A 14,251-nucleotide genomic window follows, 5' to 3' on the forward strand; every position below is an offset into this window, starting at 1 on the left:
CCATAAGTGGCATCAAGCGTAACTAACATTACCATGCATGGTGTTACGAAGGCTAGCTCGAATAACCCTATCCCTACAATGCTTCTACAGTAACCCTAAGGTAGCCGTATAGTTCAAGCCAACCAATGTCAATCGGCAGGGCCGGCGTTTGTGTAAGGCAGCCGCCTTAGGGCGCCCCCAGCAGGAGGGTGCTGGATCTGCCTGGCTGCCGGCACTGGCAAAGGACTGCTTAATGGTCAGTGGCACTGAAGGCAGCCGCAGACTTCCGTTTGCTTGCAAATCCTATCCTACATGTCCTTAGTTGTCTCAGCCAATCTCACTCAGACAACTAAGGACAGGTAGTAGGTAGGTGGGGACCGTAGGGTCAGTGGTCACATCACACCGGGGAATAATAGTAGTCAGTCTCAGTGGGTGGGATAATGGGATAATTGATAGGCAGCCGCACTCATCAGCTGTCAGGTGAGGAGAAGCGCCTCAGCATCATTGATAGCAGACCGCCACACCTGCTCCCGCTCTCTACCTAATCACTCTCCTGGCTGTACTCTGAGTGTGTCTCACAGACAGTCTCTGTGGTCTGCCGCCTGCATGATGCTAGTTTCTACGGACCCGGTACTGTCCTGCTGTGAGCTGCTGCTGCACACCATTTTGCGGCCAGTGGAGAGGACTGGGTTGCACTTTCCACAGTGTGACGGCTGCTACCCCCGGAAGTGCAGTACAGTAATCCTTGGCAGCATGACTTTTAGGGCTGCTCCTCATGAGTCTCAGATTCAGAAGGTAAAGGTAAGGTAAGGGTCCTGGGTTAACATTTACCTTGTGAAATAAGTTCTTGGTGTGTGTCTGTGCTGAATCGATAGCTGTCTGGTTAAAGATTCCTGAGTGTAGGGTTGTTAGAGTAGATACATTCACCTAGATTACGAGTTTTGCATTAGGTTTAAAAAGCAGCGTTGGCCGGTCCTAACGCTGCTTTTTAACGCCCGCTGGTATTCCGAGTCTTGCAGGTACAGGTGTACCGGTCACTTTTTTTTGGCCAGACTTGGAAATACCGCAAATCCACGTACGTAAATTCCGTATCCTCTTTTTTCAATGGGACTTGCATATCGCCAGTATTACGAGTCTGTCAAAAAGTGAGTGGTAGACCCTCTCCTGTCAAGACTGGTACCGCATTTTAAAGTCAGTAGTTAAGAGTTTTACACTACAAAGCCGTAGCGTAAAACTCTTAAAGGGACACTGTACCCAAATTTTTTCTTTTGTAATTCAGAAAGAGCATGCAATTTTAAGCAACTTTCTAATTTACTCCTATTATCAATTTTTCTTTGTTCTCTTGCTATCATTATTTGAAAAAGAAGGCATCTAAGCTTTTTTTTGGTTTCAGTACTCTGGACAGCACTTTTTTATTGGTGGATGAATTTATCCCCAATCAGCAAGGACAACCCAGGTTGTTTACCAAAAATGGGCCGGCATCTAAACTTACATTCTTGCATTTCAAATAAAGATACCAAGAGAATGAAGAAAATTTGATAATAGGAGTAAATTAGAAAGTTGCTTAAAATTTCATGCTCAATCTGAATCACGAAAGAAAAATTTTAGGTACAGTGTCCCTTTAACTAAAGTGCTGAAAAGTACACTAACACCCATAAACTACCTATTAACTCCTAAACCGAGGCCCTCCCGCATCGCAAACACTAAAATAAATTTTTTAACCCCTTATCTGCCGAACTGGACATCGCCGCCACTATAATAAATATATTAACCCCTAAACCGCCGCACTTCCACCTCGCAAACATTAGTTAAATATTATTAACCCCTAATCTGCCGTCCCTAACATCGCCGACACCTACCTACATTTACTAACCCCTAATCTGCCGCCCCCAACGTCGCCGCCACAATACTAAAGTTATTAACCCCTAAATCTAAGTTTAACCCTAACCCCCACTAACTTAAATATAATTAAAATAAATCTAAATAAAAATTACTATCATTAACTAAATTATTCCTATTTAAAACTAAATACTTACCTGTAAAATAAACCCTAAAATAGCTACAATATAACTAATAGTTACATTGTAGCTATGTTAGGGTTTATTTTTATTTTACAGGCAAGTTTGTATTTATTTTAACTAGGTAGAATAGTTACTAAATAGTTATTAACTATTTCATAACTACCTAGCTTAAATAAAGACAAATTGACCTGTAAAATAAAACCTAACCTGTCTTACACTAACATCTAACACTACACTATAATAAAATTATTTCCCTAAATTAAATACAATTAAATTAAATTATCTAAAGTACAAAAAAAAAACACAAAATTACAGAAAATAATAAACAAATTACAAGATTTTTAAACTAATTACACCTAATCTAATCCCACTAACAAAATAAAAAAGCCCCCCCCCCGGGCGAAGTGGTCCTCCAGACGGGCAGAAGTCTTCATCCAGTCAGCATCTTCTATCTTCATCCAATCAGCCAATAGGATTGAGCTCGCATTCTATTGGCTGATTGCATCAGCCAATAGGATTTTTTCTACCTTAATTCCGATTGGCTGATAGACTTCTATCAGCCAATCGTAATTGAAGGGACGCCATCTTGGATGACGTCATTTAAAGGAACCTTCATTCAGTGTTAGCCGTCGGATGAAGAGGATGCTCCGAGTCGGATGTCTTGAAGATGGACCCGCTCCGCGCCGGATGGATGAAGATAGAAGATGCCGTCTGGATGAAGACTTCTGCCCTTCTGGAGGACCACTTCGCCTGGCTTGGATGAAGACTTCTCCCGGCTTCGTTGAGGACTTCGGTCCGGTTGGATGAAGACTTCTCCTGGTAAGGTGATCTTCAAGGGGTTAGTGTTAGTTTTTTTAAGGGGGTATTGGGTGGGTTTTAGAGTAGGGTTGGTTGTGTGGGTGGTGGGTTTTAATGTTGGGGGATTTGTAATTTTTTTTACAGGTAAAAGAGCTGATTACTTTGGGGCAATGCCCTGCAAAAGGCCCTTTTAAGGGCTATTTGTAATTTAGTGTAGGGTAGGGCTTTTTTTATTTTGGGGGGGGCTTTTTTATTTTGTTAGGGGGATTAGATTAGGTGTAATTAGTTTAAAAATCTTGTAATTTGTTTATTATTTTCTGTAATTTAGTGTTTGTTTGTTTTTGTACTTTAGATAATTTAATTTAATTGTATTTAATTGTATTTAATTTAGAGAAATAACATAATTTATGTAAGAACTTACCTGATAAATTCATTTCTTTCATATTAGCAAGAGTCCATGAGCTAGTGACGTATGGGATATACATTCCTACCAGGAGGGGCAAAGTTTCCCAAACCTCAAAATGCCTATAAATACACCCCTCACCACACCCACAATTCAGTTTAACGAATAGCCAAGAAGTGGGGTGATAAAAAAGTGCGAAAGCATAAAAAATAAGGAATTGGAATAATTGTGCTTTATACAAAATCATAACCACCACAAAAAAAGGGCGGGCCTCATGGACTCTTGCTAATATGAAAGAAATGAATTTATCAGGTAAGTTCTTACATAAATTATGTTTTCTTTCATGTAATTAGCAAGAGTCCATGAGCTAGTGACGTATGGGATAATGATTACCCAAGATGTGGATCTTTCCACACAAGAGTCACTAGAGAGGGAGGGATAAAATAAAGACAGCCAATTCCTGCTGAAAATAATCCACACCCAAAATAAAGTTTAATGAAAAACATAAGCAGAAGATTCAAACTGAAACCGCTGCCTGAAGTACTTTTCTACCAAAAACTGCTTCAGAAGAAGAAAATACATCAAAATGGTAGAATTTAGTAAAAGTATGCAAAGAGGACCAAGTTGCTGCTTTGCAAATCTGATCAACCGAAGCTTCATTCCTAAACGCCCAGGAAGTAGAAACTGACCTAGTAGAATGAGCTGTAATCCTCTGAGGCGGAGTTTTACCCGACTCAACATAGGCAAGATGAATTAAAGATTTCAACCAAGATGCCAAAGAAATGGCAGAAGCTTTCTGGCCTTTTCTAGAACCGGAAAAGATAACAAATAGACTAGAAGTCTTTCGGAAAGACTTAGTAGCTTCAACACAATATTTCAAAGCTCTAACAACATCCAAAGAATGCAACGATTTCTCCTTAGAATTCTTAGGATTAGGACATAATGAAGGAACCACAATTTCTCTACTAATGTTGTTGGAATTCACAACTTTAGGTAAAAATTCAAAAGAAGTTCGCAACACCGCCTTATCCTGATGAAAAATCAGAAAAGGAGACTCACAAGAAAGAGCAGATAATTCAGAAACTCTTCTGGCAGAAGAGATGGCCAAAAGGAACAAAACTTTCCAAGAAAGTAATTTAATGTCCAATGAATGCATAGGTTCAAACGGAGGAGCTTGAAGAGCTCCCAGAACCAAATTCAAACTCCAAGGAGGAGAAATTGACTTAATGACAGGTTTTATACGAACCAAAGCTTGTACAAAACAATGAATATCAGGAAGAATAGCAATCTTTCTGTGAAAAAGAACAGAAAGAGCAGAGATTTGTCCTTTCAAGGAACTTGCGGACAAACCCTTATCTAAACCATCCTGAAGAAACTGTAAAATTCTCGGTATTCTAAAAGAATGCCAAGAAAAATGATGAGAAAGACACCAAGAAATATAAGTCTTCCAGACTCTATAATATATCTCTCTAGATACAGATTTACGAGCCTGTAACATAGTATTAATCACAGAGTCAGAGAAACCTCTTTGACCAAGAATCAAGCGTTCAATCTCCATACCTTTAAATTTAAGGATTTCAGATCCTGATGGAAAAAAGGACCTTGTGACAGAAGGTCTGGTCTTAACGGAAGAGTCCACGGTTGGCAAGAGGCCATCCGGACAAGATCCGCATACCAAAACCTGTGAGGCCATGCCGGAGCTACCAGCAGAACAAACGAGCATTCCTTCAGAATCTTGGAGATTACTCTTGGAAGAAGAACTAGAGGCGGAAAGATATAGGCAGGATGATACTTCCAAGGAAGTGATAATGCATCCACTGCCTCCGCCTGAGGATCCCGGGATCTGGACAGATACCTGGGAAGTTTCTTGTTTAGATGAGACGCCATCAGATCTATTTCTGGAAGTTCCCACATTTGAACAATCTGAAGAAATACCTCTGGGTGAAGAGACCATTCGCCCGGATGCAACGTTTGGCGACTGAGATAATACGCTTCCCAATTGTCTATACCTGGGATATGAACCGCAGAGATTAGACAGGAGCTGGATTCCGCCCAAACCAAAATTCGAGATACTTCTTTCATAGCCAGAGGACTGTGAGTCCCTCCTTGATGATTGATGTATGCCACAGTTGTGACATTGTCTGTCTGAAAACAAATGAACGATTCTCTCTTCAGAAGAGGCCAAAACTGAAGAGCTCTGAAAATTGCACGGAGTTCCAAAATATTGATCGGTAATCTCACCTCCTGAGATTCCCAAACTCCTTGTGCCGTCAGAGATCCCCACACAGCTCCCCAACCTGTGAGACTTGCATCTGTTGAAATTACAGTCCAGGTCGGAAGCACAAAAGAAGCCCCCTGAATTAAACGATGGTGATCTGTCCACCACGTTAGAGAGTGTCGAACAATCGGTTTTAAAGATATTAATTGAGATATCTTTGTGTAATCCTTGCACCATTGATTCAGCATACAGAGCTGAAGAGGTCGCATGTGAAAACGAGCAAAGGGGATCGCGTCCGATGCAGCAGTCATAAGACCTAGAATTTCCATGCATAAGGCTACCGAAGGGAATGATTGTGACTGAAGGTTTCGACAAGCTGCAATCAATTTTAGACGTCTCTTGTCTGTTAAAGACAGAGTCATGGACACTGAATCTATCTGGAAACCCAGAAAGGTTACCCTTGTCTGAGGAATCAATGAACTTTTTGGTAAATTGATCCTCCAACCATGATCTTGAAGAAACAACACAAGTCGATTCGTATGAGATTCTGCTAAATGTAAAGACTGAGCAAGTACCAAGATATCGTCCAAATAAGGAAATACCACAATACCCTGTTCTCTGATTACAGACAGAAGGGCACCGAGAACCTTTGTAAAAATTCTTGGAGCTGTAGCTAGGCCAAACGGCAGAGCCACAAACTGGTAATGCTTGTCCAGAAAAGAGAATCTCAGGAACTGATAATGATCTGGATGAATCGGAATATGCAGATATGCATCCTGTAAATCTATTGTGGACATATAATTCCCTTGCTGAATAAAAGGCAAGATAGTCCTTACAGTTACCATCTTGAACGTTGGTATCCTTACATAACGATTCAATATTTTTAGATCCAGAACTGGTCTGAAGGAATTCTCCTTCTTTGGTACAATGAAGAGATTTGAATAAAACCCCATCCCCTGTTCCGGAACTGGAACTGGCATAATTACTCCAGCCAACTCTAGATCTGAAACACAATTCAGAAATGCTTGAGCTTTCACTGGATTTACTGGGACACGGGAAAGAAAAAATCTCTTTGCAGGAGGTCTCATCTTGAAACCAATTCTGTACCCTTCTGAAACAATGTTCTGAATCCAAAGATTGTGAACAGAATTGATCCAAATTTCTTTGAAAAAACGTAACCTGCCCCCTACCAGCTGAGCTGGAATGAGGGCCGCACCTTCATGTGGACTTAGAAGCAGGCTTTGCCTTTCTGGCAGGCTTGGATTTATTCCAGACTGGAGATGGTTTCCAAACTGAAACTGCTCCTGAGGATGAAGGATCAGGCTTTTGTTCTTTGTTGAAACGAAAGGAACGAAAACGATTATTAGCCCTGTTTTTACCTTTAGATTTTTTATCCTGTGGTAAAAAAGTTCCTTTCCCACCAGTAACAGTTGAGATAATAGAATCCAACTGAGAACCAAATAATTTGTTACCCTGGAAAGAAATTGAAAGTAGAGTTGATTTAGAAGCCATATCAGCATTCCAAGTCTTAAGCCATAAAGCTCTTCTAGCTAAAATAGCTAGAGACATAAACCTGACATCAACTCTGATAATATCAAAAATAGCATCACAGATAAAATTATTAGCATGCTGAAGAAGAATAATAATATCATGAGAATCATGATCTGTTACTTGTTGCGCTAAAGTTTCCAACCAAAAAGTTGAAGCTGCAGCAACATCAGCCAATGATATAGCAGGTCTAAGAAGATTACCTGAACACAGATAAGCTTTTCTTAGAAAGGATTCAATTTTCCTATCTAAAGGATCCTTAAACGAAGTACCATCTGACGTAGGAATAGTAGTACGTTTAGCAAGGGTAGAAATAGCCCCATCAACTTTAGGGATTTTGTCCCAAAATTCTAATCTGTCAGACGGTACAGGATATAATTGCTTAAAACGTTTAGAAGGAGTAAATGAATTACCCAATTTATTCCATTCTTTGGAAATTACTGCAGAAATAGCATTAGGAACAGGAAAAACTTCTGGAATAACCACAGGAGATTTAAATACCTTATCTAAACGTTTAGAATTAGTATCAAGAGGACCAGAATCCTCTATTTCTAAAGCAATTAGTACTTCTTTAAGTAAAGAACGAATAAATTCCATTTTAAATAAATATGAAGATTTATCAGCATCAATCTCTGAAACAGAATCCTCTGAACCAGAAGAGTCATCAGAATCAGAATAATGATGTTCATTTAATTCATCTGTAGGGAGAGAAGTTTTAAAAGATTTTTTACGTTTACTAGAAGGAGAAATAACAGACATAGCCTTCTTGATGGATTCAGAAACAAAATCTCTTATGTTATCAGGAACATTCTGCACCTTAGATGTTGAAGGAACTGCAACAGGCAATGGTACTTTACTAAAGGAAATATTATCTGCATTAACAAGTTTGTCATGACAATTAATACAAACAACAGCCGGAGGAATAGCTACCAAAAGTTTACAGCAGATACACTTAGCTTTGGTAGATCCAGCACTAGACAGCGATTTTCCTGGAGTATCTTCTGACTCAGATGCAACGTGAGACATCTTGCAATATGTAAGAGAAAAAACAACATATAAAGCAAAATTGATCAAATTCCTTAAATGACAGTTTCAGGAATGGGAAAAAATGCCAAAGAACAAGCTTCTAGCAACCAGAAGCAATGAAAAATGAGACTTAAATAATGTGGAGACAAAAGCGACGCCCATATTTTTTAGCGCCTAAATGCTTTTGGCGCCAAAAATGATGCCACATCCGGAACGCCGACATTTTTGGCGCAAAATAACGTCAAAAAATGACGCAACTTCCGGCGACACGTATGACGTCGGAAACGGAAAAGAATTTTTGCGCCAAAAAAGTCCGCGCCAAAAATGACGCAATAAAATGAAGCATTTTCAGCCCCCGCGAGCCTAACAGCCCACAGGGAAAAAAAGAGTCAAATTTTTGAAGGTAAGAAAAAATGATTAATTCAAATGCATTATCCCAAATATGAAACTGACTGTCTGAAAAATAAGGAATGTTGAACATTCTGAGTCAAGGCAAATAAATGTTTGAATACATATATTTAGAACTTTATAAACAAAGTGCCCAACCAGCTTAGAGTGTCACAGAAAATAAGATTTACTTACCCCAGGACACTCATCTACATGTTTGTCGAAAGCCAAACCAGTACTGAAACGAGAATCAGCAGAGGTAATGGTATATATAAGAGTATATCGTCGATCTGAAAAGGGAGGTAAGAGATGAATCTCTACGACCGATAACAGAGAACCTATGAAATAGACCCCGTAGAAGGAGATCACTGCATTCAATAGGCAATACTCTCCTCACATCCCTCTGACATTCACTGCACGCTGAGAGGAAAACCGGGCTCCAACTTGCTGCGGAGCGCATATCAACGTAGAATCTAGCACAAACTTACTTCACCACCTCCATCGGAGGCAAAGTTTGTAAAACTGAATTGTGGGTGTGGTGAGGGGTGTATTTATAGGCATTTTGAGGTTTGGGAAACTTTGCCCCTCCTGGTAGGAATGTATATCCCATACGTCACTAGCTCATGGACTCTTGCTAATTACATGAAAGAAAATTTAATTATAGTGTAAAGTTAGGTTAGGTGTTAGTGTAACTTAGGTTAGGTTTTATTTTACAGGTCAATTTGTCTTTATTTTAGCTAGGTAGTTTATTAAATAGTTAATAACTATTTAGTAACTATTCTACCTAGTTAAAATAAATACAAACTTGCCTGTAAAATAAAAATAAAACCTAAGCTAGCTACAATGTAACTATTAGTTATATTGTAGCTAGCTTAGGGTTTATTTTACAGGTAAGTATTTAGTTTTAAATAGGAATAATTTAGTTAATGATAGGAATTTTATTTAGAATTATTTAAATTATATTTAAGTTAGGGGGGTTAGGGTTAGGGTTATACTTAGGTTTAGGGGTTAATAAATTTAGAATAGTGACGGCGACGTTGGGGGCGGCAGATTAGGGGTTAATAAGTATAATGTAGGTGTCTGCAATGTCGGGGGCGGCAGATTAGGGGTTAATAAGTATAATGTAGGTGTCCGCGATGTCAGGGGCGGCAGATTAGGGGTTAATAAGTATAATGTAGGTGGCGGCGATGTTGGAGCAGCAGATTAGGGGTTAATAAGTATAATGTAGGTGGCGGCGGTGTCCGGAGCGGCAGATTAGGGGTCAATAATATAATGCAGGTGTCGGTGATGTCGGGGGCAGCAGATTAGGGGTTAATAAGTGTAAGATTAGGGGTGTTTAGACTTGGGGTTCATGTTAGGGTCTTAGGGGTAGACATAAATTTTATTTCCCCATAGGAATCAATGGGGCTGCGTTAAGGAGTTTTACGCTGCTGATTTTTTTTCAGCCGGCTCTTCCCGTTGATTCCTATGGGGAAATCCCAAATGTTTTCTTACTGAAAATTGCAAACATACAACTCGATGTGTGCACAGTGTTGCTTCAAGTAGTGTTTTGTTTTGAAGCCAACATATTTGGGGGATTGATCCTGTCCCCTTTTAGTCCCTTTATGATTCCCTATTTCTTTCACCACAGATTATCTATACTAAGTACTTCCAGTTTTGGTTAACAGTAGTTATTAATGAAAATAAACTATGTTTAGCACAGTGCCGGTATGGTAGTATGATTGATATCCATTATATTGCATCATAATATATACAGGGTATATATAACACAGTATCTGTTTAAGGTAATTGTTAGAATTGTATGTTATGATAATTTCTTGTTCTGATGAGGGCGTCACACCAAATTGGCTTGACACTGACAGAGAATCACTGGACTATAGATTTAGTTTAAGGTACCCCCCCCCCCCCCCGTTAATTAAATACACTCAATTTTTTAACAGACAATTATTTTTGGGGGGTAATGGGATCTATATAATTTAAAAATAATTGATAAAATAGTTATGTGTCTATTTTACCACATCCCTATAACATTTTGTGAAGAAGCTGCACAAGGATGTTTTTTGTCAGTTTTTTTTTTGGGGGGGGGGGGTTGGCAAAACACATATATATTCGCCCGTGTAGCCTAAAATCCTTGCACCGCCCTGTCAATCGGTGAGGGAAGATGGGCAACTGCAGCAATCTTTAGCAGGAAGCAGAAAGAGGAATGGAGACTTCCTGCATCTCTTTTTAAACAAGCAGGTAAGACCAACCTCTACACATGCAACATTGTTGCTAAAACTCCTCATACACTCCCTACACAGCTTTCATTCCCATCCCCTCAAAGCATTAACCCTTAGTGTCGTTCAAAGCACAGGAAGGGATTTCCTCTTTCATTTTGTAACAGTATTTTTGTAATTATTTTAGATAGGGAATTTAGTTTATGTGGTGATAACTGTTATGAATGTAGGAGTGGATTGCTTGGAGGTTATCTTGTGGTGAACTTTAATAGCTATTTCCATAAGTTTAAAACTTAATGATTTTTATTTTACTCATACTTCTTTGTAACAATTTATTTTGATTTAATTTTTGTTTATATTTTTATTCTTGAAATTAAACATCAACCTGATGAAATCAATGAGATGTAAATGAGTTTATGTGCCCCAATACTTGATTGCATTTAGAAGTATCATTTGGTTGCCATAGGAGATATGTGTCAGGGTTTCATCCTGCTTTGTTTGTTATTTGCTGCTAGCTGCCATTTTACTTACCTCTCTCAGTGAATCTGAGTGTGTAACACTGCTCTCTCATCTGGGCACCCTTTTATGGCCAAACTGGTGAACATCATCAGTGTGAGACAGGTTGCAGTCCCAGGATTATGATGTCACACTTATTATTTAAAGGGCCTCTGTTCAGTATGTTTTTGCCCTTGCGTTGTCTTAGACTTTTTTGTTAGTACCTGTGTTCCAGTTTCTGTGTATTACCTGGCTTGTCTGACGACCCTTCTGGTTCCTGAATCTGGCTTATTCCTGACTCTGCTGTTTTCCTATTTCCTGATCCCGGCTTGTCTCACTACTCACTTTGGCTCCTGACTCGGCATGTCTGACTACCAGCTCTGGCTTTGACTACTGGCTTGTCATTTGGCTTGTGGAGTTTTTATTATTTTTTGTCATTAATAAAGGTGTGATTATCGTTGCACTTAACGTCTCCATCTGATTCCTGGTACCCTGTTATTAGGCAAGGGCAATGAATCCTGACGGTGCTAATAATTCACCTTTACCCACCCTCATTTCCAGGATGGATTAACAGGATCCCCGCTTGGATCAATTTGCACTAGCCCTGCAAACCCTTCTGACTCGCACTGCTTTGATTCAGCGTGTCCCACATTTTATGGCTGCTCCTGTTTCCGCTGCTGCACCTAGTCCTACCAGGAGCTTTTCTGGTTCTGCACCTCTACATCAGCGATATGGAGGCGATCCTAATCAGTGGGTTTTTGAACCAGGTGGGCATTTATTTTGAGATGTTACCTCAGGCGTTTCCCTCTGATAGAGCTAAGGTGGGATTTCTCATCTCATTACTCTCTGACACGGCTCTTGCTTTGCTAATCCTTGTTGGAAACGAATAAATCAGTGATTTCAAATTACCCTGAATTTGTGGCCTCCTTTTGAAGGGTATTTGATGTTCCAGTTCGCTCCTCCTCTGAGATCTGTTGCTCAGTACACCATTGAGTTCTGTATGCTTGCCGCAGAGGTAGGTTGGAACCGAAAGACGAAGTTGCTGCCAGCGATTTACCAGAGGATCTCGAGGCATTGGTGTCTTTTTTAATTCTAATTGACATCAGACTCAGAGAGAGGCCCTCTTTCAAGGAGCGCTTGCAGAAGCCTCCTGTTCCGTTGTCTCCTACGTGTTCGCTCCCACCCATGACTCCCTCTCCTCCCATGCCTTCTGGTCCCAAGTCACCAGGTAATGCTGAGCCAATGCAGTTTGGATTCACGCGTCTCTCCGTGGCGGAGAGGGTCTTTAGGAGGAGGGAAGGGCTCTGCCTCTATTGTGGGTTACAGGGCCACCTTTTAAAGTCTTGTCCTACACGGCCGGGAAACGCTCGCACCTAAGGTCCTGTTGGGAGCAGACCTTGGGTGGTTTATCCTCGTCCCCGTAACCGCTAAAGGAGAAACCTTTGGTCACGGTTGTCCTTTCCTGGGTGGACTCCTCCGTAGTCACCCAGGCTCTTGTTGACTCCGGTGCTGTGGGCTATTTCATTGACAGTGCTTTTGTATCAAAGCACTCCATTCCTGTATTGTCTCGGTCCATTCCGCTTGCTATTAAGGCCATTGATGGCAGGCCCCTTCAGCCTGCTCTCGTTACTCACAAAACCGCTCCATTATCCATGGCTGTTGGGGCTCTCCATTTTGAAACTCTCCAGTTCCAGGTGATAAACTCTCCACATTTTCTAGTTGTTCTGGGTTATCCCTGGCTCCAAAAGCACAATCCCAGTCTCGACTGGTGCAGGTCCGAAATTTTGTCATGGTCTCCACAATGTATTTCCACTTGTCTTTGAAAACCAGTCAAAGTCTTATGCACTTCTTCGGTATCTCAATTGCCAGAGGAGTACCGAGAGTTCCTAGACGTTTTTGACAAGGTGCGTGCCGGTACGTTGCCTCCTCACCGGTCTTACGATTGTGTCATAGACCTGCAACCCAGAGCCATTCCTCCTCTGGGCCGGGTTTACCCTCTGTCTGTTGCAGAGAATTGTGCTATGGAGGAGTATCTTGCCGATGCTCTGTCATGGGGAATCATCCGCAAATCCTGCTCTCCTGTAGGGGCTAGCTACTTCTTTGTGAAGAAAAAGGGTGGCGAGTTAAGACCATGCATCGATTATAGGGGTCTTAATCGTCTTACTATTAAAGGGACACTGAACCCAAATATTTTATTTCATGATTCAGATAGAGCATGCAATTTTAAGCAACTTTCTAATTTACTCCTATTATCATTTTTTTTTGTTCTCTTGCTATCTTTATTTGAAAAAGAAGACATCTAAGCTTTTTTTGGTTCAGAACTCTGGACAGCACTTTTTAATTGGTGGATTAATTTATCCACCAATAAGCAAGAACAACCCAGGTTGTTCACCAAAAATGGGCCGGCAACTAAACTTACATTCTTGCATTTCAAATAAAGATACCAAGAGAATGAAGAAAATTTGATAATATGAGTAAATTAGAAAGTTGCTTAAAATGTCATGCTGTATCTGAATCACAAATGAAAAAATTTGGGTTTAGTGTCCCTTTAAGAATGCTTACCCTATTCCGCTCATTACGGAACTTTTTGACTGCCTCAAGGGAGCTATGGTCTTTTCTAAACTTGATTTGAGAGGAGCGTACAGTCTTGTTAGGATCAAGGAGGGCCACAAATGGAAAACAGCATTTAACACCAGGAGCGGGCATTATGAATACCTTGTAATGCCCTTGGGCCTATGTAATGCTCCTGCTGTTTTTCAGGAATTTATAAATTTATTAATGTCCTACTAGATATGTTGCAACAGTGTGTTGTGGTGTACTTGGACGACATCCTCATACACTCACCCACACTTGAGGCTCATCGTTCTGATGTCACACGGGTACTTCAGAGACTACGTGAGAACGGCCTGTTTTGTAAACTCGAGAAATGTGAGTTCCATCAGACTCAAGTAACCTTCCTAGGCTATGTAATCTCTGTTGCAGAATTCTTCACGGATACTTGACAAGTTGTCTGCAGTTCTGCAGTGGCCTCGCCCAGTTGGTCTTCAGTCTATTCAATGTTTTTTGGGCTTCGACAATTACTATAGAAAGTTTATTAAAAACTTTTCTTCCTTGGTCAAACCTATCACAGACATGACCCATAAAGAGAATGATCCACTCC

The 14,251-nt window shown here is 40.4% G+C and overlaps 1 pseudogene; it reads left to right on the forward strand.

Moving 5' to 3' along the window:
- Positions 1-732: 732 nt before the first annotated feature.
- LOC128652375 (serine/threonine-protein kinase tousled-like 1) overlaps positions 733-14,251 on the forward strand; it is a 42,111-nt pseudogene continuing 28,592 nt past the window's right edge.

This window comes from Bombina bombina, chromosome 3 (assembly GCF_027579735.1).
Source record: "Bombina bombina isolate aBomBom1 chromosome 3, aBomBom1.pri, whole genome shotgun sequence".
NCBI lineage: Eukaryota > Metazoa > Chordata > Amphibia > Anura > Bombinatoridae > Bombina > Bombina bombina.